The sequence below is a fragment of the Coccinella septempunctata genome, chromosome 6 (genome assembly GCF_907165205.1).
Source record: "Coccinella septempunctata chromosome 6, icCocSept1.1, whole genome shotgun sequence".
NCBI classification, from domain to species: domain Eukaryota; kingdom Metazoa; phylum Arthropoda; class Insecta; order Coleoptera; family Coccinellidae; genus Coccinella; species Coccinella septempunctata.
The window spans coordinates 9,760,030-9,782,368 of record NC_058194.1 but is presented as its reverse complement, the minus strand read 5'-3'; the positions used below and the strand labels follow the sequence as shown (position 1 = coordinate 9,782,368).

The 22,339-nt window shown below is 36.6% G+C and overlaps 1 long non-coding RNA gene across 1 annotated transcript; it reads right to left on the bottom strand.

Annotated features, from left to right (window-relative positions):
- Positions 1 to 2,858: 2,858 nt before the first annotated feature.
- On the bottom strand, positions 2,859 to 4,047 carry LOC123315089. The gene is made up of 2 exons (XR_006537912.1): positions 3,718 to 4,047; positions 2,859 to 3,070 (listed from the first exon to the last, which is right to left on the bottom strand). It is a non-coding gene; the product is annotated as an uncharacterized LOC123315089 (long non-coding RNA).
- Positions 4,048 to 22,339: the final 18,292 nt, after the last annotated feature.

The window sequence follows — 22,339 nt, the reverse complement described above, 5'->3', positions numbered from 1 at the left end:
TTTTGTTCTACTTTCGCAAAAAGAAATTCTTATAATGAGGGATTTTGAAGATATGGACACTAATCTGTGACAACCTTTTTTTCAAAAAATTTGATAATTAGGTTATAATTCAAAAACCGCTTGAGTGGTTGCACATATCATACATCAAATCAGTGTAAAATTAAACGAAGAATTCGAATATGTAAAAATATTGTAATGAGAAAATGGGTTTTCAAACCTATTCCCTCATTTTAGAATAATTATTTTAGTTTTCATTTTAAATAATTTTGTTTCGAATTAATTTCCGAAAAATCTTTTCGAATTTCCAATTCAGGATTCCGACATCGTTCGGAATTGTAAACATACCGTACCGTTTTTATTCCGTTTTTATTTCCTAAAAACGATGTCGCACCGTATAAAACATCCTGAATTGGAAGATAACCGAGTTTTTTGGTTTGCTAGCACAGATAAGTCGAAATTAAAACGTCTTCCTCGACGCAAATTTACCGAATTTCGACTGTCGGGCACATCTGATTTCCGCACCCCCCCTGTGGGTATAAAATCAGATGTCCCCCGCAGGCCACTTCACTTACGAATTATTTTCAGTGTGTTCACTTACGACTTACGATTGATTTTACTGGGTGCTAACTTACGATTTTCGCTTGACTTCCGATTTTCACTCTTACCTTACGCCGTTGAGTTCTAGCACAAGTTTTCTTTTGAGTTTTGGGTTCAGTTTTTTTGGCCGTTCAGAATATAAATTTTTTAGTTTTGTTTTCTCACAATAATTACCGTACCATTCGGGTGATTTCGAGTTTTGAGTGTAAGTGGCCGAAGATAGAACCAGAGGTAAGACGACACGCCGTTATATTTTTTTTAATATTGGAACTTCAGTTTTCCGTCTGCATCCCTCTCATACCCGAGTCTGAGCTCCGCCCCTACTGTCGTTAAAGTACCCTGCTGGTGCGGACGCCCGGGGGGTACCGAGGACACTTTGGGGTGGCTCACCCTTTCCTGAGATTTCCCGTCGTATCTAGTTCCACCCCTACTGTCGTTAAAGTACCCTGCTGGTGCGGACGCCCGGGGGGTACCGAGGACACTTTGGGGTGGTGCACCCTTTCCCCAGTTCCCGTCTTTTTCCCCCGTTCCGGTGTTCACCTTTACGGTTAGGGAGGCATACTGCTGGTGCGGACGCCCGGGGAGTGCCGAACGAGCCTGAAGGTGAGCCGTCGTATTTCTGTGCTGTCTTTTATCCCCTAACCTGGCTGAAGTCCAATATCTGTCCGTCAAGTGTACGTCTCAGGTTCTGGCTGGCGAACAACTCCGTTAACCCCCGTATACCGTTGAGATCGGATCCAGTGTTATTCCGTTAGTCTTTGCCCTGTAAATCTCACCGATTTCGAGTCACTAAATTTTGTAATAGTGCTAGTTGTGTTCCCCTTTTTCGAATCGACAAATAAAAGTTGTAAACGTTGATTCTGCCTATCATTGTGCGTCGCTAACACCCTAGACACAAGGGAACCCTGTCTCCGGCTAGTAGCTGCCAGGGTAGGTTTGCTATTCTCCCTTAAAGAATAGCTGGCGCTCGAGTCCACCGAGGAGAACCCGTTACAATATACAGGGTGTTGCATTTGAAATAACGAAGTTACATTCGTTTCCGGTGAAACCGGAAGTAGATTCCGCTTGAAAATATTTCGCAATTAAAGTTCATGTTCTCTAAAACGAAAATCCAAAATCTTGAATCTGTATTACAATTCCTTCCTCGAAAACTTCTAATGAAACACTTAAAAAAATCACCCTGTATACTAGGCCGTTCATGCAAGGGATGCTTTAAACATACAACAATTTACGTCGATGAACAGTTCTCAATTGACCTACAGTAAAATGTTCATTGCACATGGTGTAGTAAGTAGTGTTTGCTAAATTAATTGTCTTCAAGCTCTGAGAATTTTATCCACTGAAAATTAAAATCAAATGAATGACCGATTCACATGTTAAGACTTTAAATTACGCTTCCATTTTCCTTAGTTGAGTGAAAAACTTAATCACGTAAAATACATTTTATTATTTGATCCACCGTTCTTCACCATTTTATAATTTTCGAACAAAATTTCGATGTTTTCACCAAGAAATAAGACAAAAAAATTCAAAAATCAGCAACTAGAACGAGCTAGATAAACAAAAAGCGGTACGAGAATCAAAACATTCAAAACCTCTTTGACCAAAATTGACGTCTGAAATCTTAAAGAATTTCATATATTTCTGCAAATGGCACTCAAATTAATATTTTTACCAGTCCTAGCGTCTTAAAAACACGCGTGACACACAGATGGCGCTCAAATCGCTTTAGTCTACAGTGACTTCACATGAAGTCACTGTGGCTGTGGTCCGTATATACACTTTGGTTTCTTCTGGTTAGTAAGTGGGCGGTCCGTAAATGACGAATTACTGACAATTCAGTTCAATATCTGTCACCAGAGTAACCGCTCTGGTAACTTTCGGTTACCAAATGTGTATATACGGACCATACGCTGTATTTGGTCTACAGTGACCCAAAGAGAAAGAATTTTTTCTATGAGAAAGAAGTCTAGAGAAAGAAGGAAAAGAGTGCCGACTCAGTGGTAAAATAAATTAAGCCTGATTGAAGCGCCCTCATCGGCAGTAGATCTTAACTAACTTGTTACTAAAATTGACACCAGGGGGCGTATTGCTCTTTTTGAATTCCCATTTTGGCGCCTCAAATCATAATTCGGAATAATTTGAATTAAAACCTTAGTTGAAAATTGATAATAAACTGATATGTTGATTACAGTTCATTATCAATCTTCAGTGATGTTTTCTTCTTGTAAACTTTGATTTCAGATATGATACTCAACAAATAATGATATACTTTTTATTACACATTATAATACATATTGATTTTTCCAACAAGAGGTAATGAAACAATTCAGTTATGTCAAATAAGATATTCTTCTGTATATATTACCAAATTATTGAACAAAAGAACGTCCAATTTGAAGACTGTACATAATGAATTGGATTCTTCGATTCATTGGCAGAACTCCAGCATAAGCCATCTGATTCACATAACCTGGAACAGAGCGAAAAATCGTTCATACAGAGCTAATGTAGCTAATTTCAATGTATGTTTGGACTATTCAATGGATTATTTTCAATTCAGACAGCTGCTCTTATTGATGTTTACTGATATCAAACAAAAATTTTTCTCCGTGTGACAACTGGTTCCTACGCTTCATATAAATTTTATTCAAAATTTCTGTCCTTTTCATCACAAAGAGGAAAAAGTCACTGCATTTGGTGAATTTGATCATGTTGAATTAGTACTCGGCTAACTATTATTGTCTAGATTTGGAAAATTCAATCTCCACCGAGCACCAGATGATTTCAAACCTCCATCGATTTGAATGCAGTGTAAAAATTTAAAAATTCGGTAGAGCTAAAGGCAGAAGCCTTGTTTTAGTCTTATTTTTTAGACTGAAATGGTCCTCCTAAATCATACTATTTTTATTAAAAAATCAATTGGAATGAATAACTGACTCGATTGCATTATCATATCTATGTTTTGTACTTGGAGATCAAAAAAAGTGCTTGTTCATTTGTGACCCCGTGTAATTTTTGTTCGAACAATTTGGGATGCAGAGTGAAAACTGAAATTTTAATGATGCCACACTGGTCGATTATGAAAATAGGTGCTAAGAACTAAGAATTAATACTTACCCTTACACGTAAACCTGAAGGATCTAATGGAATGAAGATATAGTAGCTCCTATCTACTTCTAAACTCCAAGATTGCTGCACAAAATTCATATTCAAATCAAAATATTACAATATAATCCGTGCCTCAACTCAAAGAAAGATGTTTGTCTTTTTATCTGATGAAACTTGTTGATAAAATTAATGTATTCACTGCAGGATATAAACCCATGTATGCATTAAAATCACAACAAATTATTTGAAAATACTAGAAAACATTGGCGAAAACTTGACTTATGACTTTAGATTCATCTGAAAATACAACTGAAAACAAAAGGAAATTTGGAATTTAGGTTATGTTATTACGAAAACACCAAAGATTATAGAGTAGAAAGATAGGAAACGCCCTCATATCGCTAGTACTAAAAACCGACTACATTTTGGCCAGTGAAAACACATTTGACAATGAGATGGCGCTGAAAACGTATTATCAATACAGAAAAACTGTTTAATAACAGTTTTCTCTTTTATAATTGAGGGGCGCGAAATTCGAATTCTATTCCTTGTATTCAATTTCAATATTGACGTTGTTGAGACCAGAAAACAAACATCCTGAGCGACAAAACAAAAGGATGGTTTTGTTTTGTGACCAGGATGTTAGTTTTCATTCTGAACATTGTTTGGAATCGATTGGTATCAATGAAATACGCTGTTGGATGTGATAAATTTTTATTTGCAATCTATAAAAAATTTACAAAAATTTGAAATTATGGACAAAGAATAAAGCTTTGACTAAGATAAGACACAAAAGTATATAAGAAATTGATATGAACCAATATTCAATTTACCGTCAGAGGATACATATTTCCGTTACTTACATATTATTTACAAAATTTTCAGAACCACAATTGAAAAAAACCTTACAGAGGTATACAAGCCTTGTATTCAAGCCCGTCAGTATAATTTCTTCATGCTTTTTCATGATTTCTTCATAGTATGGTCACGACACAATATACAAATTGATTGACGAATGAACACTCACAGAAGGTTTCATAAAACTTTGACTTTCCAAACAACAATTTGACAGTCACCCGATTCCCAAATCGAAATCCATAAAATTTTGCATTTCTGAATATATTGAAGGCAATTTTGAGAATCTTTGAATGGAAGGTAAGGTTAATTGGTGTAAAAGTCATAATTTCCCCTAAATGAGCCCTCCATGTAAGGGATGCTTCCTGCATACAACAATTCACGTGGATAAACAGTTCTCAATCGACTTGCAGTAAAATGTTCATTGCACATGGTGTAGTCAGTAGTGTTTGCAGGCCTTTACGCCCTGAAAATTTTATCCACTTCGTAGCACTGAAAACAAAAATCAATGAATGACCGAGTCACATGTTACCAGTTAATACTTACATTCCCATTTGCCTAAGTAAAATTCGTTTTATTTGATCCACAGTTCTTCACTATACAATAATTTTCGAACGATATTTTGAGGTTTTCGCCAAGAAATTAGACACAAATTTCAATAATCAGCAACTAGAACGGGCTTGAAAAACAAAAGGCGATACGAGGTTGTCTATGGATACGTGAATCAAAACATTCAAAACCTGTTTGATCAAAATGGCCATATGACTCTGACATCTCGCAAAATTTCATATGTCCCTCGAATCAAAATTTTAACCAGTCTTAGGGCCTTAAAAACACATTTGAAACACAGATGGCGCTCGCATCACTCTAGTCGCTTCGTTTCCTATCTTTCTACTCTATAATCTTTGCGAAAACACTTTAGGCGCTTTCTTTTTGGTGCTTCATGCACCGGTACAGCTCCGGGCTTCTCGCCCCTGAGCTGTTCCAAATAAAAGGCGAATTTTGGCGCTGTAACCACAGCTTACTATGGTTATGGTTATGTGTGACGTCATAGTTACTGATGACATGTATTGGAAGGTCTCAACTGGCAGTTCTGTCTGATTTGTTCGATAAATTAATAAATGGAGTTTAGAGGAATAAGGAAAGAGAAACCATATCAAAATATGTTTCTACAAGGAGAAGATAAATACTTTGATGGAAAGTACCAATTGATAAAAGACTTGTTTATCCCTGCAAACATTGGTTTATGTGTCCATATCGATGAACATCTGATGATCTGAATGATATGAAAAGAGACCTGGAATATGTATTCAAATTTACACATATCTTTCACCAGTTGGGAACTTAAGTTCATGTTTCTCAAATAATGAGCAGCAAAAATTTTTATATCAGTAGTGATAGTGGAAATTCAAGGGCCAAGGAGAAGCATTTCAATTTTTCACTCTCTGAAACGACACGAATTGAGAATACCATTACTTTGTTTAAAGGAAGATCTGTATTAAAAGTTATTAGTAACCGTGCCATTTAAAATACCGTTTTTTTTACACTCCTTTATATTTGAGAGTTTGTTATAGATAAAAATGATTCTACATTGAGGATTCATTATTTCACTATCTACACAGATACTTTTCCATTTGATAGTCTAGATACCTACTCATTAATTCATATTTTTACTTGACATAGTATATGGACCCTATATACTATGTATATATACATCCCAAATAACTTAGGGCTTTATCAAGTCTATCAAAGCAAAAAATCATCCAAAAAGTCTGAATCCGACCAAGACCTCAGCATACTTAGTAAATAATAATTCATAAGCTTAAGAATAATCAAAATTATCAAATTCAAATTTTCAGTTTTGCTTAACGAGTGATAAAATTAATTAAACGGATTCCCAGTTCCCTTATTATTTCTTTTCTGTCTGGTAATTGGATTTCATTTATAAAAATAACGTTATATCGAAGAGGGAGGTTAATCTTTGATTATAGCATCCATCTCTTCAAAACTTTGTGAATCCCACATAACATCAATGGTCCAATATTCCATTTCACTCATTGAAAGGAAATAGAAATACATACCACATTGAACTCTATGGGAACCCATAGAGTTCAATGACATACCACGCCATTAACCCTACTCAAAAGGAAGGTTACGTGGTTAACTTCGTGTGACGTCATTAAAATTCGCCTCAAGCCTAGTTCTCAGAGCTTCGTGGTGTCGCCAGCACGAGGAGCGAGGAGCTAAATGCTCATACCCGTACCGACGTTGCCACGTCTACTTCTCATTCTGAAACTGTCAACTTCAGTCCTGAAACTTCAACCAGCTGTCAGATAGACGTCAAAATAAAATTGTGGAGGTGTTGTAAAGGCAAAAATGATACATATTTTGGAATATTATTTTACTTTTAGTTAAAATACGTACATTAAAATGCATTATTTTTGTTTTTAATTTGATAGTGGTGTTAGTCCTAGTGATTCCTCAGCCAACAGTGTTAAATGTGCGTTATTAATGCCAGTAATGGTAATGAAAGTATTCAATGGGAAAGTCACACAGTATTTTAGCAGGAAGTGAATAATTATGCCATTTTCTTGTTGTGTTGTTGGATGTGGAGGCCGAGGAAACAGTGTTAAGATTTTTTCCTATTCCTGAAGAAATTTCTGTATTTTAGCATAAGAAGCTTCACATAAATTACTTGACGAGGAGACAACAAAAATGCTATTATTAGGAGAGCTGACTTATATTAGTTATATTTTTATTTATACTCATTTTATTTATGCTGTTTTTTTTACTAGTTCTATTTCGTATCGATTATATTTTTATACTGTTCCTGGTCAGGAAGACCTGAGTTGTTAGCCCTTGGAAACATTGTTTCAATAAAGTTTATTATTACTACTATAGTGTTCCTGTTTTATATATACCTATATTGAATACACCTTCTCAATGAAACAGTGCATCTTTTCAAGAATATTCAATACAACTAAATTACATAATATTACGTATTTACATTTTGAGAAAATATTCATTCCATCTCTTATTACCCGTACAAACGCTGTAAAAATAAAGGCCAGGAACAATGGTCTACCAGACGCATTCCATATGGATCCAGAGTTTCACAATCCTCATAGCAGTATTTTATTACAGGTTGGTCATTATTCCCTTCTCTAAATATACATCAATTCATCTGTGCTAACCCTTTTGTGAAATACTTTCCTCGAATATTTTGTTCCAAATATTTTATAGAGTAACTGTAGGATTTAAAAGATATTTAATATGGATGTGAGTGACTAGGATTGGTTGTATATAAATCAAACACTGATAAGTATCAACTCTGTTTAATACCTACTCTGAATAACAACTCTGAACTATTTTCATATAAGATGCGATCTCAACGCTTGTCAATGATCGACTGACTATATCATAGACGGCATAGCGTTCCTCCACTACTGAACTCTCAAGTATTGCGCAGACGCTCTATGTATCGACAAAGCTTATTCTTTTTACACTCCCTCCCTTTGTCGAATACATCCACTCTAATACAATACATTTTAAATAATTAAACATTAATAAATTAAACTCTTTGGGACCGGGACTTGTTGATTTTGAGTGTCCTCGGAATTTTAGTCCCTAGTGTTGCATACTATTGGCCTGTGAACATACATGTAGAAAATTAATTACTCTGAAATACATATGTACATGTTTACTTATGTTAAACTTATATATTAGTGATTTTGTCTCTCAAGTACTGATGTTTACTTTGCGGCAAAGGTTTGGTCATTATGTCCGCTAAATTTTCATGACTAGGTATCCAGCACACCCTAACCTTCTTTTCCTCTACGCATTGTTTCACAAAATCTCCATGTGTAGTTGCCATGGTTTTTCTGTTTCCAGTTTTCTCTCTGAATACTAACTCATTTTTAATTTCCTCTACACTCAAGTCGAAGGTTTTAAGTTTGTGGCTGCCATCTTTCTCGGTACAATCTTTAGCTGATTTATTATCACACCACAACGTAATTGGGTAAAACGTCTGGCCAATTATGTATCTAATGGATTTATCGAGTGATATCAGCTCTTGGCAAGCGTCACTCATTGCTAGGTACTCTGCTTGACATGTAGAAGTCGTCACAGTAGACTGTTTGTGACTCCTCCAAGTTATTACATCTCCGAATAATTTGATTATATAACCTCCGGTGGATTTCGAGTCCTCACAATCTCTGAAGCTAGCATCGGAGAGAGCTTCCAAGTTCTCTGAATTGGATAGGAACTTAATACCTATATTAGTTGTGCCTCTTAAATATCTAAGAACTCTTTTTACTTCTATCCAGTCATCTTCAGTCGGGTTTACCTGTTTTCTCGCTAGATAGTTTATTGCAAAAGAAATATCTGGTCGAGTTGCATTGGCCAAATACATTAAACTACCTATTGCTTCTCTGAATGGTACTCTTTTGAATTCCTTTTGTTCCTCTGAACTTTCTAAGCTGCATTTAAGGCTTTTGTTCCTTTGATCAACCTGACGGGTTACCATAGGAGTGCTCTGTGGTTTTGACTCATGCATGTTGAATCTTTCTAAGACTCTCTCTGTATATGCAGTTTGGTGCAACGTAATACTTCTTCTTTCTCTATCCCTCTGAATTGTGATACCCAGAAATTGTCTGGGCTCCCCTAAATCTTTCATTTGAAACACATTACCAAAGTGCAATTTTATTTGATTAAGTTTCTCTGGGTCATTGCTTGCAAGCAACATGTCGTCTACATATAGTATCACTATAGCCAGTTTTCCGTTAAGTCTCCAGGTGAAGAGACAAGGGTCATGAAGATCATTTTCCAAACCAAGCTTTCGAGCTTCCTCTGAAAATCTTTTATTCCACAACTTGGGACTTACTCTGAGACCATAAAGAGACTTTTTCAATTTACAAACCTTTTCAAGTTTAGTGTTCTCTTTAACGTTCAAACCCTCTGGGATTTCCATGAAGACCTCTTCTTCAAGTTCTCCATTCAGGAACGCCGTTTTGACGTCCATTTGACATGCATCTAAGTTCTCCTTATTGATTATGGAGAGAACAGCTCGAATCAAGGACAACCTTGACACCGGGGCATATGTTTCTTTAAGCCCATAAACATTTTTATCTTTAAACCCTCGTGAGACAAGTCTTGCCTTATACTTAATTGACCCATTGTTTTCAACTTTCCTCTTAAACACCCATTTGGAGTCAATAACGTTTGGTCTCTTGCCATCGATATCTACTTTAGGTCGATCTACGATGACCCAGACCTCATTCTCTTTCATAGAATCCAGCTCTTCTCTAATAGCTTGATTCCATAACTCTTTGTTCTCTGAATTTATTGCTTCTTCAAATGTGATTGGATCATTTTGAATTGAAGCTAATAATATATGCTCCAATTCATCTTTATTTACCTCACCCACATCTTCAACTCTAGTGTAACGAGCAAAGCTTATATCTTCAATTCTCTTAGCTTTACTTCTTGTAAATGGACCCTCAGTTTTGTTTGGTGGTAACTCTGAATTTCTCTCTTTATTTAGTTCTTCTGCGCTTTTCTCTGAATTTATTTTCTTTGGTCTACCTCTTTTTCTAGGCTTAGATGTATTCGCCTCTGATTGATCTATTTCTGTTGGTTCGCTCACAACAGTGAATTCAGTTGTTTTATCTGATGTACTCTCAACACTTAACTCTTTACTCTGATTCTTTAAATAAGCATCTTTGTACACTAATCTCTCTATAAACCTCACATGTCTCGATTCTATGAACTTTCTCGTGCTAGGATGCCATAAAATGTATCCTGTAGGTGTATGCCCTACCAATATGGTTTTTATCGAAACATTGCTGAACTTTGTTTCGACGAATGGTAACTTAACATAAGCAACACATCCAAACCTTCTAATATGCTCTAAATGACAGTTTGCTCTAGGTGAAAATTTGATTAACGGTACTTCATACCCAATTGACTTGTGTGGAGTTCTGTTATAAGTGTGAACAGCTGTTTCAGCGGCTAGTTCCCACATGCTTTGTGGTAAGCCCGAATCACACATAAAAGCTCTAATTGTTCTCTGAATAGATTTGTTAAATCTCTCGGCTGTTCCGTTCAGCTCTGGAGTATATGGTGGACCACTGTCTGACTCTATTTTTTCTCTTTTCAATATTTCAGCAAAATTTCCACCGGTGAACTCAGTACCTCTGTCTGATCTAACATAGCAGACTTTTGCATCTGCACCTAGTAGGTTACGTGCAGAAATCAGAAATTTGTCGAACGCTTGACCGGATTCATCTTTAGATTTTAGACAATATATGTTAGCATATCTGGAATAATCATCTACAAATACGATTATGTAGGTACCTCTTATGACCAGGCCATGAATTGGGTTTAATTGGACCCATAACATCTGAATGAATTAATTGAAGAGGCCTGTCAGCTCTACTTCTGATTTGTTTGAATGGAAGTTTTTCCATTTTTGCTAATATGCACACTGCACACTCTCTAATTGAATCGTCAAACTTCACGTTTTCTAATCTCTTATCTCTCTTTTGTATCATTTTTAAGTAATTTAAAGAAGCATGCCCTAGCCTCTGATGCCATAGCAGAGCTTCACTCTGAATATTAGTAGACACCATATTTTCTGGTGGATTTTTATCTATTGTGTCCTTTAGACTTTCTAAGCTCTTTAAATCGTCTATTTTAACTATTTTGTACTCTGAATTGGAATTCTCTGATACAATGGGTTTGTCCAGACTCTCCCTCCCAATCGCAGAACCTACATCTACCGCAACGTTTTCAATAGACTCTGAATTAGTTTCCTCTGAAATCTCTATATTGTTGGTTTGCGATTGACCGGAAAACTCATTGTCAACTGCCAAGCAAGCAGTGCAACTATAATTTTCAGACTCAGTTATTGAGTTATCATTAGTGTATTTAGATTTCAGTATTTCAAACTTAACTACCCAATTTGGTTTCTCATAAACCCCTTCAAATATCGTCTTGCTATTGTCTTTATTATAAACTCTGAATATTTTGTCGTCTAAATATATACAGAATCCTGCATCTACCAGTTTGCGTAATGATAACAAATTCTCTGAAATATCTTTTGCTGCTATAACGTTAGTTAATTTGATATGAGTACTACTTAATTTATCATTTTTAAGCAAAAGATTACCTCTACCATCTATTACGATATCAGCAATTTCGTTTTTATTAGCGCTTTTGATAACGCCTTTCTCTGATTTTTTAAAATTGCTCAATATAAAACTCTTATTAACAATGTGGCTTGTAGCTCCTGAATCAGCTATAAACTCTATATGTTCTCTATAATTTGGGTCTTTATTACAAAGTGTCTTACCTTGTAACACTGAATCCTCCTCGTACCTCTCATTACTACCCTTGTAGTCAGCTCTTCTGGCTACCGAGTGATGTCTCATACCCCTATTGCTTCCTCTACCTCTGAAGTGACCTCTGGTGTTTCCTCTCGAATTACCTCTAGAGTTGGAAGTTGTATGGTTACCACCTCTGCCTCTGAATTTTCCAGAACCTCTGTCTCTCAGTTCCTGACCCTGGTTTGTTTTGAACCTTTTAACGGGGGGTTCATGGTAACTCGACTTGTATGGCCTCTTTGAGTTTCGGGAACAGTTCTCACTCGTATGGTCAGTGATGTCGTTACAACTGTAACAAAACCACTGGTTTGTGCCTCTGAATGGACACTGATCTTGCCAGTGCCCCTTTCTGTTACATCTGAAGCATTTGTTCTCCTTGAACTTGCCCTTCAGAACCCTTGCTCTTGAGGCTGCAACTTCATTCTCAGAGTAACTTCCTCGATTTGCATCGTTATCTTCTTGAATGCGATACATAGTTTTTCGTAGAGATTCCATGTCCATCTCTTTCCCAGTTGTTGAGATCACAGCTGAGTCTGTGCGTCGCACTTCTGGCATGGCTCCTATTATCGCTTGATAAAAAGTCGAGCGCATCTCTTGCTCTGTCAACTTTTGAGGATCGTCGCTCAGCTCATGCTCTCTTATAATTTGGTCGAACCTTTCACAGAATTTGTGAACACGTTCGTCCTTGTTCATCCTCAAATTATATAACCGAGTTCTGATTGAAGTCGGTGTTGAGCTGACTTCCCCCTTCCTGCTCTCTTTCAGCTTCTTGAGAATGTCTCTCGGCTCAGTTAGACCAAGAATTCTCTTGTGATATTCTTCGTCGAGATGGTTAATGATAATATCTTTAACCGAGTTCTTTCTGAGCCTCGTCTCAGACTCTGAAATTTCAGCTGGCCCTGGTTGACTTGGATCAATCAGATCAAGCAACCCCCAACTTATTAGCTCTGTATTCAAGCTGTCAATCCACACTTCAAAACTCGACTTGGATGTCAGTTTATATTGCCTCTGAATTTTTGGTGCAGAGTTGCTGCAGCTTGGACTCTCTTGGGGTAATTGCGAAGCTACTCTCTGCGATTGCAGAGCTGCTCTGTGCTCTGAATTTTGCTTGCGAATCAGTTTTTCTCTTTCTGACTCAAGCATGTTTTGGTGAACTTTGCCTAGGATGTTGACCACCTCTTTCAGCAGTCCTGTTGTGGTCTTGTTGCTCTGAACGTCACTCCAATTTATTGATGCTGCAAGAGTGTTTACATTTCGAATTGTCGCTTGCAGCTCTTCCATGTTTGTTACGTTCTCAGTAACACTCATGACCTCTAAATTCCCTATATTTGTGGTTGTTGCTGTGAATTAAACATCTTAATTATTACCTGGATTTGCCTCTTTAAATATTCAGATCTGAACTCTCTCTACTCTCTTACTCTACAAACAAAGGTTCTGATCTAAGTAAGATCCAACCTTTGTACCTCTAAGATTCTAACAGCACTCTGAATTTTAGTCAAATTTAGATGGTCAATAATAGTAAAACTCTTACTTCGTTCTGAACAGTTAGTCTCATAACTATCTCCTCCACGCCTTACTCTCATGTACTCTTCATATGAATATTCACTCTGATTTGCCATCTATTCCGGGATTATGAAACAAATTCAATTAGTTTTTGTTGTTGTAGTTAAATATTTCATTTTTCAATGATTTGTTTATACAGATACTCTGAACATCTAAACTCATATCTCTCTATAACCTCTTCGTATACCTTACGGTACCAGGTAATCTCTGAATGTGAACTAACTGAATGTTGTTTCTTGCTTCTGAACCAAATGAACCGAACCACAAGTTAATTTAGTTCGAAACGAGAACTCAGGTTCTCCCACAGAGCATTCCAAATATGTACACCACTCGCCGAAGTTCAACCTCGAGAATTACCACGAAAGCTGGTCGGTTTTGGGTTGCGCAAGTACATGCATGGGTCCCAAATGAGGTACTACTAATTTCTCTAGTCAATGAACAACTTACACTGGACACAAGTTTCAGTTGTCCATTGACCCCAGAATGTACAGAATTTGCTCAAATTAATTGATATTTTCATTTATTCAAATTTTATTAATGCAGTGAGCAGAAAAGCCTGCGTGAGCCAGTAATCCGGTATCTGATTGCAAGGCAAACCAAAACGGGACACCAAACTCAAGCAAACAGTTTCAACCTTCATGCATCAAATTTGAGAAACATTGAGCTAACTTCTGAATTTGACTAAATTTCTCTCAACTTTATACTCTGCTAATTTCATTATATTAAAAAATTAGTGTGGGATCATAACCGATTCATAATCAGTTAGAATCACTGTAATCAATTCTATACAAAGATTGATTACACTCTGAATTAAATTTTTGTTATAACTATAATCAATTCAGTAAAAATTGACTACACTCTGAATTAAATTTTCATTATAACTATAATCAATTCAATAAAAATTGATTACACTCTAAATTAAATTTTTATTATAACTATAATCAATTCAATAAAAATTGACTACACTCTGAATTAAATTTTTATTATAACTATAATCAATTCAATAAAAATTGATTACACTCTGAATTAAATTTTCATTATTACTATAATCAATTCAATAAAAATTGATTACACTCTGAATTAAATTTTTATTTTAACTAATCAATTCATTAAAAATTGATTACACTCTGAATTAATTTTTTATTTTAACTCTGATCAATTCAATAAGAATTGATTGCACTCTGAATGAAATTTTTATTATAACTCTGATCAATTCAATAAAAATTGATTGCACTCTGAATTAAATTTTTATTATAACTTAACAGTTATCCTCCGAAACTTCTTCAATATAAGTTGAGAGAAAATTAACTTCTTAATCAACCACAGCTCTTACACTATGTGATATAACCTCTTTGTTATATTTATAAATTTGTAACTAATAACATCTTAATTTCAATTCATGAATTAAGTGGGTACCTCGTTTTATTTGAGAATCCCCTTTTGAATCGAATGTATGTTATTTGGATTCATTTGGGAGTCATTTGAAGATGATATTAAGTAATTTTCAACTTTATATAACTTCTACATCTGAATTAATCGTTCACAACATTTGTGTTGTTCTGTAACATGTTTAACAAGTCACTTCTCTCTGTGGTTTAAGGTTAAGCCCATTTTATGCGTTATACAGGTTAAGCCTGTTTTATACCTTATACTCCACATTCCAACCAAAATATTCATGAAGACCCGTTAAACTCCCTTGGGTTGCTTCAAGTATTTTCGAAAATGAGTCGATCGATAGGCAGGTAGAGACCCTTTTGTCCCCTTGAAACTAACGCAAGCACAAGGTGCCCGTGACGTCACAAAGGTTCGGCAGGTACCTGCTCTCGACCGATTTCACCGAATTTCATGCTTTCGACTCATCGAAAAAGAACTCTTTTCCTAATATTCTTGTTGATTTAGGTAGATATTTTTATTCAAAACTCAAATGTATTTATAGTTATTCAATCATCACTTACTCTGAATTTTTTTTGAATCCCCAATAAGAATGGAGTCCTCTCTGAAATACTTCGATCACTCCACTCACTCACGGCTGCTTGCACAATCCTCGAAACTAAAACTCTTCACTCGAATTACTCTTTTCAAATAAACTCTTAACTCAGAAATACAACTCTTTGAACTCTAGTCTAGTCACTCAGTGGTCCGTTGATCGAAACCACACTCTGCTACCATGTAGGATTTAAAAGATATTTAATATGGATGTGAGTGACTAGGATTGGTTGTATATAAATCAAACACTGATAAGTATCAACTCTGTTTAATACCTACTCTGAATAACAACTCTGAACTATTTTCATATAAGATGCGATCTCAACGCTTGTCAATGATCGACTGACTATATCATAGACGGCATAGCGTTCCTCCACTACTGAACTCTCAAGTATTGCGCAGACGCTCTATGTATCGACAAAGCTTATTCTTTTTACAGTAACCTAGGTAAAAGGCTAATTATAAAGTATTTGTAGGCTGCTACGCTCTGAATGCTTTCGTACAACTGGCTTATCTTCTGGGAATAAAATCCGCCACTTCTTGATTTGTTTTCAAAATTTCAATAAATTAGGTACTCTTTGTATTCACTGAAAGAAAATTTATAGTTAATTCAGAAATCTTGATATATGATGATGATAGTTATCATATCAAAAGTTTAATATCAACTTACTTTTCATATATCTATTTATCTATTACAGATTGCCAAATAAATATTCTTAGAGTTCTAGATGAAGTTAAATACCACTCTTTTATACCTTGGAACAACGAAAATATTCGTCAAGTGAGGAGTTTTACTTGTAATGACGCTTTTGCTTGCCTCCACAATTTTTGTGAGGCTAGAAGGTTGGAGGGGCCTATAATGGTCCAAATCTTTGTTTTGACTGAGAAGGTCTTTCGACCAGGTTCAGTCTTCCAAGTAATGATTCTAATGTTCTTCAGTTGTTCGAGGAACGTTACAGGACCCTTATGTTGTTATATGTAGATATATCAGTTTAATTTAACGTTCCGCTCAAAACTTCTTGTTGTTAATCATGTTGTAAGTGATTGCAACCATGTTATTTGTGTTGCATTGGTCATCTATTCAATACAGATTTTCTGATATAACTATTACCACAATTTCACAAAGAATATTAATGAAAAATGTAAATAATAAACGGTCTCTGATAACAAAATAAAAATAAATAAGACATGTGAAATGAGTTGACAGGCTGTCAGAGATGAACAGTTGACAGTTTTCAAATGTTCTGTGGCTTAAAAAGTAGACGACAGACGTGGCAACGTCGGTACGGGTATGAGCATCACAGATTACAGAGTAGCATTTAGCTCCTCGTAAAGATTATAGCATTGAACTCTATGGTTTCCATAGAGTTCAATGGATTATAGAGTTAGAGACCTAACCCGAGATATATATCTCTGGATCTAACCTAACTCTATAATCTTTGAGAGTGACATAAGGTGCGTTCGGCCAGTACACTCTATCAGCACTTTTCGTTCCGAGTCGTTCGGGCAAGCAGTTTCAGTCAATAGTTGTCATTTGTTCTAGACGGAGTGGAGTTTTCGGAATCAACTCTATGAGCCCCAGCTCCCAAGTTGGGGCGCGAAAGGAGTTTGTGTAGAAGTAGGGTTATGGAACGAGACAAACCATAAAAAAACAGCTTATAAACAAACTATTCATAAAACTTTAGAATTTCCGTTTAATCCTCACTAAGAATTATCTATTCATATACATTTTCGAACAAATTGCATTCAAATTCAAATTTTTCCTATGATTTTTGTGGTTGACATTTGTCATTCGTTCATTCGAAAATTGCCAACAACCCCTTCCAACAGAAATGGTATTTCTATGGAAATGCAACCGCTTTAGTTCGCCCTTCAGACGGTGCGATTACTTTGGGGCGCTAGAGTCGAGTCGTGTTACTATAGAAATCAAAAATATCTTTGATAGAAATCCGACATAGATTTTCAATCTATGAAATACTGTTCTGATGACAGATTTATTTTGGCGAAGTTTTTCCAAGAAATGTTCTTATTTTTTCAATAATTTGTTTGACTAGTGGGAATCATTTACGTTCTTCTAGTTCCGTTTCTTGCTTTAGTGGTAAGTGTTTGTTTTTTTGATAATTATGTTTGTGTAATCATGAAGCTTGGAATTTGTCTGCTCACCGATGGCTGAAGAAAGTATAAGTTCTTCAGTATTTGAAAACTCAACATTCCTTCAACAAATTATTCTCGAAAATGGTTTACCAGAAGAAACAGAGGGTTTAACGAAGAGAAGACTTCAAACATCCAGTCAACAGAAGCAATTACAAGAATACCTTTAATTCATTTCTGGTTTACTGTAATAGTTATGTCATTATAATCCTAACCAATATCATTTTCTGCAGAACAACTCCTTAGAGATATGGTTTAAGGTTTAATAAAAATTCCGCTCCTTCCTAAACTGCTCTTATTTTATTTTCCAATCATTTGTACTTGAATACTTTTACAACACCCCCTGCAATGCAGTCGTTTTATTAGGTGGTATACCTTTTAAGTTTCACGGTGGGTAATTTTAGTCTTCAATTTTAATTTTTTCTGTACCTACAATTCAATAGTTGAAAAAAAATCACGATTCATTTTTCAATCAACAAATTTGTCATCGATTTATCTGTACCTAATGTAGTATCTTTAGTTTTGTTGCAAATGAATGAAATAGTTTCATTTATGAATTACAAGTAAGACGACGCAAAGTCTACTGGGGTTCGAAATTTCAAATCGAATGAATAGGTTTTGGCCAGCCACCTACGACCGATGCCGCAGAGCAGTGGTTCCGATTTCCGTCGGTGCGATTTTGGAGCAGCGCTGTTGTAGTGCCTAGAAATCATAGATTACAAACAGTGTCAATAAATTTAGTACGGGAGTCGGACTTCTTTTCGTTTGGTATTTCTATGTTGCCAATTTGTACAGGCTCCATTAGCCCTAGCTGATCTGTGATAAAACCACCTCTTTGATAAAACTCTAGTTCTACTCGCTCTGTACCGGTGTTTACTGGCCGAACGTAGTCTTCATACAATACCACAGTGGCGACAATAGTCGATTTCGACCGTTAATGGCGGATATTTGTTAACGTTTGAGTGTGCTGCTGAAGCGTTTTGTTTATATAAAGATATCATCCTTGATCTAATTTGAAACGTTTCATACATTCTGTTAAAGGTAAATTTTACGCTTTCACATATTTGAAAAATAATCTATAGTGGTAATCTGGCAAAAAAATCTTTCAGTTCGATAAACTGTGTGTGGACTGTTGTTCAAATTGATTTATTTTATTCATCTAAGGAAGGATTGAAAGGAAAAAAGTGAGTGTAAAAAGACCTAATATGTATATTATCATGAAAATATGCACAAAGGAATATGGAAATTACGCAAGTAACAGTCATATTGAAATAAAAACATGGAGGTCACATTATGACAAAATTGTCAAAAATTAATAAGTTCGTATTATTCTTAGGTGTATTTATGTAAAAAAATGCCTGGTTGTGCTGCAGTTGGTTGTTCCAATTCATCAGAAAAGGGATATTCCATGAAATGTTTTCCCAAAGATCCCAAGCGTAGGAGAGAATAATGGGCAATCAAAGTATATGAAGCGTCTTTAAGCGTGACGTCATTAATTTTGTTGTCGCAAAAATAGAATATCGCTGATGGTTGAGTCATCTGTCGTTGTCATTAGACAGCGAATCGAATTGTGAATTTTTCAATTTCTGTTCTTTGGCTATTATTTGAAAAATATTTATTTATTCTAAATGATAATGCAGAAACTGCATTATTGGCAATAAAAGCACTCTTCCCTAGTAGGAATTCAAATCAAATTCGATATAAACAACATATTCTCCCTTCTTCTTTATATTACCTCTTTCCGCTTAAGACGACACAGACCCATAGACCTAATAATATTTTGGCTCTGGTCCGTATATACACTTTGGTTACTTTTGGTTAGTAAGTGGGCGGTCCGTATATGTCGAATTCCTGACAATTTGGTTCAATATCAGTCACCAGAGTAACCGCTCTGGTAACTTTCGGTTACCAAATGTGTATATACGGACCATACGCTTTCTTCTTTCAGATAGACGTTCTCCAGTGAGCTCAGTCCTCGCCCCGACTCTCTACGTGGAATATACAGCCTTTCAATAGCTGAATTTGGGTGCAGCAAACCATACTGTGTCAAGGTGGTCCTAGTTCTCCTGTCTAGTCTTTCCAGATCCGTCCGAGACCAGGTGAGTACTCCAGCAGTATATATGAAAGCCGGTATTGCCCAGGTATTGATAGCGGTCATCTTGTTCTTGGCTGACAGTTGTGTGTTTAAGACTTTCTTTATCCTAGTGAACAGCTCTCTTTCGACTTCTTCCTTATTCTCCCTTTGTCTAATTTCATATGTCTCCTGGACACCAAGATATTTATACCTCTCTTCTGCCCCTAAAGCTGGTATCACTTGTCCGTCTATCAACATCATATTTTCTTCACGTTCCAGTTTCCCTCTCATCACAGCGACCGTCGCACATTTATCCAGCCCGAATTTCATCCCAATGTCCCCGCTGAACTCTCTCACCAGCTCTATTTCCCCCTCCAACTGCTGTCTGCCTCTAGCGAATAATTTAAGATCGTCCACATAGAAAAGATGAGTGAGCTTTCTACTATGGTCTAATGAGTATCCGTAGGACGATCTGTTTAACATGCCGCTTAACGGATTTAAGGCGAGACAGAACCACAATGGACTGAAGCTATCACCTTGGAATATACCTTTTCTGATATTTATTGAGGTTGTTTTGGACGAAGTTGATGTTCCTTCAAGTGAGGTACGCCACGCTGACATTAGGGAGCGGAACAATGAAATCACCTGTGGGTTTACCTTGTATATCTTCAAGATTTCTAACAGCCAAGTGTGGGGTACAGAGTCAAATGCCTTCTGGTAATCTATCCATGCCATGGCGATGTTTTTCTTCTTCCTTTTAGCCTGTTTTGTGATTGTATTATCGATTACCAGAAGTTCCTTACTGCCTCTGCCACCTCTCCTGCAGCCATTTTGTTCCCAGGCTAATATTTTATTATTTTTCAGGTGAATCCGGATCTTGTGACCGACCGTCGAGGTAAGTATTTTATAAGCGGAACAAAGGCATGTGATCGGCCTGTAGTTTTCAGGTTTGGTAGGATCTCCTTTTTTGAAGATCATGTACGTCGTGCCTTGTGTGAAGAATTTTGGTATCTTATTCGGGTTCTCCAAAGCTGAATTTAGGAGCCGTGCCAAAACCCCATGAGTGGATGGTAAGTACTTCCACCAGTAATTATGAATATTGTCTATTCCAGCCGTTATCCAATTTTTCATTCTTTTGACGGTCATCGCTACATCTTCCTCCGTGATGACGACAGAGTGCATTTCGGATAGATTTGCATGCATTTCTTTTTCAGTATCTATCCATGTGGCTTTGGTGTTGTGGCTTTCCCTTTCTGTCCACATGTTAGACCAGTATTTTTCGAATTCCTTCAGTTCAGAATCAGCTACTCTCGAACATTCTTGCTGAGATCTATGTTGTTCTCCCAGATCTCTGAAGAAACCTTTTTGGTTGGTGTTGAATTGATTATTTTGACGGTATCTCTTAGTCTTGTGGTACCTTCTTAATCTGCTGCCCAGGGTTGCCAGTTTCTGCTTTAAGGTCTCCATATGTATCGCTAGCTGTTGTTTGTACTGAGCATCTTTTCTACTCAGCTTTAATTTCTTTGAGTAGCATTGCACTTTTCTGTTCACTTTTTTGCTAACTTTTGTCTCTGTCAGAAAAGAATGAAGGACTCCAATTTCTTTCCGTAAGATGTTAATTTTCTTTTCCAATCTTTCCTCCCACGGGGGTTTTTTCTGTGGGTGTGCCCCTTGTGCTTTAGTTACTGTCGGTGTCTGCAGAATTCTGTTAGTAACCATTGCAGCGCAGTAGATCTTGTGGCACAGTTCTTCTAGGTTTTTGGAGCTATTCAATATTTCACCCAGAGCAGTGTTTACGGTGGCTATTGTTGTTTTGGAATGCTTACTTCTCCTCATCTTGGGAATTCGCTGTCTATCTGCCATTTGGATTCCCTCCCACCTTAGAGATTCCTCCTGGAAGATTTCGCGTATCTCACGTATCGTCTCGTCCGGCTCCGTCTCCACCGTTGGCTGTAGTCCATCAACCCCATCACCTGTACTGTTCCGATCTGGGAGTAAGCTTAATCTATGTATGCTCCTTCGGATGTTCTTATGTTCCGAATTTGGGCTATCAAGTGTTTTCCGGTGAACTTCTTGTCGGGATAGATCTCCTCCCATCGTTCAGCCATTTTTGCGGCATATTTCTTCGTGTTCCTTCCACCTTCAGTAACCAAATAATAAGCATTAATCAGACTGCGGTTCATTTCTCTTGTCCAATGCTGCCTTTTGTGTTCCAGGGTTCCAGCGAGACCGCCCGAATCAGACGTGTCCAAGCCATTGAACCGGGAGTTTCTGAACAATCTTCTTGGCCTTGTGGTACCAGTTCGTAGAGGAGTGCCACTTGCTCCACTCGTATCTACTAGGGACCGTGACGATCTTCCCCTAGGCGCGATCCCAACACCAGGGGCGGGTTCCGAGGCTCTTTGAGTATCGAGAGCATATTATACACAGTAGGAGGGGTGCTAACCCTCTCACTGGTTGACTCGGGTACGCGGGGACGTCACTCACCGAGGGCCGAAGCCCCCCTGCGATAATGTATGAATAAAATTCTCAAGTATATATATATATATATATATATATATATATATATATATATATATATATATATATATATATATATATATATATATATATATATATA